This window comes from Sebastes umbrosus, chromosome 15 (assembly GCF_015220745.1).
Source record: "Sebastes umbrosus isolate fSebUmb1 chromosome 15, fSebUmb1.pri, whole genome shotgun sequence".
Taxonomy (NCBI): Eukaryota; Metazoa; Chordata; class Actinopteri; order Perciformes; family Sebastidae; genus Sebastes; species Sebastes umbrosus.
This window is the reverse complement of record NC_051283.1, coordinates 5,766,930-5,772,876: the sequence shown is the minus strand read 5'-3', so window position 1 is coordinate 5,772,876 and position 5,947 is coordinate 5,766,930.

Genomic DNA, 5,947 nt, shown 5'->3' with positions numbered 1-5,947 from the left:
TAGACAACCAAACAAGACAAGGTAACCCTTGACATGCTTGGGCTTGTAACTGTGTGCTTGTCATGGCTACAAAGGCCAGACTGACTGTTGTGTAACTCCCAGTTGTAAATCATCTATGTGACATTATCCTTAGATCAGTCTGACTTCTATGATTCACCCAACCTATTCTCCCATTTTAAAAAAAGAAAAGCATTTGTAAAAAACAGACTGTGCCATTACAGCAGCCTCATGTGTTGTGGGTCTGAGAGTCCTGCTGTCATCAGTACTTTAAAGTATTACCATGTCAGAGCAGATGTGGCACACAGAGCCTCCCTGCTGTCCCACCAGGTGGACTTGGCAGGGCCAGCCCCGCTCTGTGTCCCGGATTAGACTTCGGCTGGCAGACATAACAAAGAGATTGGGGCTAAGAGATGGTTGCACGTGGAAAGCAGTTGACACTAACACTACGCTGTCTGAAGTGAACCAGTTTGGTTAGAAGACAAAGGGGACAGAATGATCAGGGAACATCGTGACACATTGTATACTGTACACAGCAGAGAGGTGTGACTCGTAGTCAGTTTGGGAAATTTCTGTTTCATGTCATGGTGAACAGTGAGTTTGACACTGAAGATCTGTTATCACCACGTCATTTTCTCAGTATTTCACACATCCAAAACTACTAGCTGAACTGAGCTTGTTCTCACATTGTGGAGAAGTTTTTGACAAATTCCCCACTCAGAGATAATTCAGGTGAAAGGTAAAGGTTTAAACTAAAAGATAATCACCATGAAACTTCCCCAGTTGATTACGTATATTAAGACAGTACTTTCTTCTGTATTACAAGTTTTCTGAAATGTTATGTTTTAATATGCAAATGAGGCATTATTTTATTAAATATGTGCTAATTTGCATACATTTCCAGAACAGAAATCTAAACATTGGTTCAAAATTCTTGTTTCATTTTGTTGACATATTAGAGTCAAAGGTTTTTACTGAGGAGATTTAGGATATCTCTTTTTATCACTCCATAGATCAGAAAATACTGTCAACAGCCATAAAAAAAAAAAAAAAATGGCCATGTTTTTAAGGAATAAAATGTTGTATAAATCAGGCTATGAATGATATATGAACAAACCCCTCTGTACAAACCTTCAGAATATAGATAGGAATGAAACTGGAAAGTTTGGTGGATGTAAGTGCTACTGTAGTGGAGATTTCTGGCTCAGAGTATGAGAAAAAAACTCATGTTGAGAAAACAGCCTTTAAAGATATGGATTGTAAAATTTCCTACGTTTTGAAAGACACTACAGGTGAATAGGGTAAAAACAATAGCTAATAGATATCACTATGGAACTTCCCCAGTTGATTACTTACATCAAGACAATTATTTTTTGTATTACAAGTTTTCTGAAATTTTATGTTTAAATATGCTAATGAGGCATTATGTAATGCTAACTTTGGGTGAATTTAGGCAAAATCAACAGACGCAAACAGACAAAATGTAGTAAAATAAACACCTAAATGTGTGTTTTGGATGTTTTCTTTGCACTAGTCTGAAAGAAGACAATTGATCAGTGCATGAAAAAGCAATGTTTTTGCCTGTAGTGTTTCGTCTCAATGAACACAATGTCTGCCTCTTACACTATGAAACCAACCACAGTCCCATACTGCTGACTAGTCGCCTTCAGCCACAGAGTAGTTTCACTGGAGCAGTGGCTGAGTGAGGAGAGACTGTGACTCAGTAAACCATACAGTCAGTAAAATTATGCCCAAATCATTCAAATTGCATTGATGATTCATGTAATTACAGCCATTACAAACTCATCATAGATTTTAAAATACGTGCTAATGTTATTTTAGATTTTGAATACAGCTACAGGAGACGTCATTTTTCTATAAATATACAGTATACCTGTCTTATCAAATCACAATGTGGGAACTGATACATTCATCCTATTTATCCATGTGAAGTTCTGCTGTTAGTTCAGTCACCATTTACGTGCCACAGAAATGAATGGGTCTGCTGCTGCGGATCGGATAGTTGAGCGGGCTGAGACAATACTTTAGTGTGAGTTTTAACATTGCCACTCTTTTAGTCAAGTCAAAGTAAATTATGTGTGCCAATGTTATAAACCCATTGCAATCTACTCACATCACTCCTTTTAATGACTGTTCTTCAGCATATTGAAAACACATTTGCAGCTCATTTATTATCAATGTGGTAACAGATACTGATATCTGTGTTTCCTGTACACTGAATATTAGCAGACTCCTCCGCAGACTTTAGCATTTGGTATCCTTAAATGTTCATTTCATGTCAGTGTGATACATACAGGCATTTATTTACATCCATGAATTTCACTAGTTCAACATTTTGGGAAAGACACTTGTTGAACAAATACAAAGAGAAGGTTGATAGCAGTCTGATGTCTGTATAGTTTAGGGTGACCATGTTTTCAAACCCCCAAACCGCACATGTGCACTTTTGCACGCATCATTGGCGTGCTATTGTATATTGCTATCTGGTCGTCTTAATATAATCTTTTATATCGGCGTTTCCACTGTGCACGACTGAAAATGTACTCTTGCAGTGTGTGCAGAATGCAGCATTTTCATTGGCGGGTACTTTATGAAGGAAGGAGTATAAGCCTCCTGAAGCTCTTTAGAAAAGTCTGACTTTCTCTTCGGCATAACAGCTAATCGTCAGCGTACTGGCAGGTCCTATCAGAAAGAGCCGCTAGCGTCATATCAACAGCCTTGACAACAACACATTGATTAGACAATGACACACATACAGACAAATCAGTGTTGAATTCAGACGCGTGGTGCATTGTTTAAGTTTTTATATTGGGTTATGTTATAGTGGGACGGAACATGATAAACGTCTACGTGAGCGCCGAAAACAAGTATAATAAAATTATTATAATTTCAATTGTGGTGAAACCGGGACACTTTCGTCATGACTACTGAAAACATTTTGGTGTTTTACAGGTATTTGTTGGAACTCGGGACACCCAACTTGGTCACCGTAATAGTAAATATGAAGCTCCAGCCAGGAGACTATTAGCGTAGCTTAGCATAAAGACTGGAAAGAGAGGGAAACAGCTAGCCTGCCACTGTCCAAATGTAACAAAATCCGCCTTTGAAGCTCACTAACTAACATGTTATATATCTATATATTTGTAGATTCAGATATTGTGGTAAACAGGATTGTGCACTTGGACATATTTACCATTGCAGTGTGTTGTCTGTAAATTTTGCATTGCATTGCGGCAAGTTGAGCCAGGTTCAACATATTTTGTTGGAGCCCTCTGTGTCAACACAATAGTCTAATTGGAATAAATGTATTTATAAACTTACAGGCTAAGAACTTCTTCGCCGTCTTCAAATCAGCTTGTCACATTACAGTACATCTTAAAACCACCCCGAACCTCCAAACATTTAGGGTCACAGTTCGTTGATCTTTTCACACAGACCACTTCCTCCAGCTGTGTTGAGGAGGCACAGAGGAGATTGGCAGCGAGATTCAGTATCAGACGAGCTTTGGAAAGAAGGGTTAGATGGGATTAAGTGCTGTTCCAGCTTGAGCTCATACAGTTCAAGGTTATGCATTTTCAAAAAAAACAAGCCGAAAAAGGGATTTAGCATGTGTTTCATCCACATGTAAATTGAAGGGCCGAGCTTTGACCCATCCATTTTGGTTGTACCTTAAATTATAGAAGTCCTTGAAGAAAACATTTCATTGCTCAGTCTAATAATTGGAGAAAGAAGTCACCCTCGGCCGTGCTCTTGATGTAATGGGCTGTTCTGAGTGGGCCTTTGAGCTACCATATGAGACCCAGCAGGCTCTCCTTGTTTGTGTGCATGCTTACAGCCCAGAAGGGCTATTCTGAGAGTGGATATCAACCTCCCCGCCTTGCTTTAGGAAGTGGCTCAATGATACAGTTTCCTGTTTATATTTAGAGGAGATAAGCGTCTCTTGGGCGAATGCTCGAGCTTAAGTTTGTTCAGATTTGCGCAGCTCTTAGAGACCATAGCAGGAACAAGATGACACTGGTGTAATCTATATCTGTGTGTGATGTCATTTATTTAAAGCTATATTACTTTTTACAGAAGAAATAACTCATTATTCCTTGTACAAATGAAAAGTTGCTCGTCCAGGGGGAAGGGGGGGAAGGGGGGGAAGGGGGGGAAAGGGGGGGGGGGGGGCAACAGAACGAGCTGTAAACACTGTAATACAACTGTAAACTGACATAATGTCATCTTATAAAGTTGTTGTGGTGTGCTTTTTGCACATCCAGCAGACACGAAGCAACATTAGCATTAATTTGAAGTCCACCTGATGAATTTAGGTCCAATATTCACTCTCCTTTCAGCTATGGTTTGGTCTTCATCAACTCTTAACGGAATTATCATAATTGTGGCTTGACAGTGCGCAACATCCAACAAGTTAGTGTCTGCAGATGAAACGGATACCTGCTGCCTTCAGATGTCACCAGTGTAAAGTATATAGTACTTACTACTAACTGTCATGGCAGACAGATCTTTACTGGGCCTATTGCTGTAAATCCAGTACAACAAATAAAAGCATGATTATATTGTTATATTTATTAAATTAAAGCAGTCCTCAATTATTTGACTCAAACATAACTTAAAGGTCCCATATCGTGCTAATTTTCAGGTTCATGCTTGTATTTTGTGTTTCTATTAGACCATGTTTACATGCTGTAATGTTCAAAAAAAACTTTATTTTTCTCATACTGTCTGCCTGAATATATCTGTATTCACCCTCTGTCTGAAATACTTTTAGTGCATTGCAACGGAATTGCGTTGCTAGGCAACAGCTTGGGTCCATGTTTACTTCCTGTCAGCTGATGTTATTCACATACACTGCAACAGGAAATAAACTGGGACACATTTAGAATGTTTATGTTTAAAACTGTGTAAAGGGTCTAAATATTGTACATTTGTGACATCACAAATGGACAGAAATCCTAACGGCTTGTTTCAAACGCACAATTTCTGAATACGGGCTGTGTGTATTTCTCCGTATATTGAGCATTTTGATAGTTTAACAGTATTTTATAAAGCACTTAAACCTGCTTTATTATATAAAAGACATGAAAATCTCACTTTTTACAGTATGGGACCTTTAACCATGTCATGTGATATGCCACTTCAGTACAATTTAAGAACAGATATTACTGGGACCACTACAGACAATTGCAGATGAACATTTAATACCCAGGAACTCACATTATAGACACCACTGACTATATCCCTGTAATAATGTGGCCACATTGCACACATTGACCATTCACAGTCCAGCCATATACCAGGTTTCTACCTAGTCTTGTTTATAATGGAGTCTTTTACGAAATCTTGATAATATTCTGTTTCTTTCCTAAGCGTGGGTTCAAATAAAGACCAAAACAACAGTCCACTGCCCTATTGTCTATCCTTTGCTCCCTTAGGCATTTGATCATGTCACAGCATAGAGATAGTAATAATTCCTTCCATATTGTATTAGTTCTGTATTAACAACATTCTCTGTTCCCTGTTTGTTCGATGCTGAATGTTTAATCAGGGCTCTATAGTCTCTCTCTCACACATGCATGTTTCCAGTGAGAGAACCCTATACTGTTGGAATCAACTATCCCAAACTTTCAGCTTGTGGTGTGAAATAATGAGTCCTCTTTGACACTGTATTCAAACCGTTCCTCACAGTCATAAATACTGACGAAACTGAGGGAGCTGTTTTGCGAGGAGTGGCTGTGGGGCGTTGTTTGGCACAACCCACGCTACTGTTCCTTCTCCTTTTCCTGGCTCATTTGTGGGAAGTGTTTGCTGTGTTTTTTTTTCTACTTTCAACCAAAACCCTTTGTCCTTACCCTATCCCTTACCCTCTATCTTAGTAGGCTGCATAACTGCAAGGTGCAACTGAACTTGCAAAACAGTATGTGGTGCA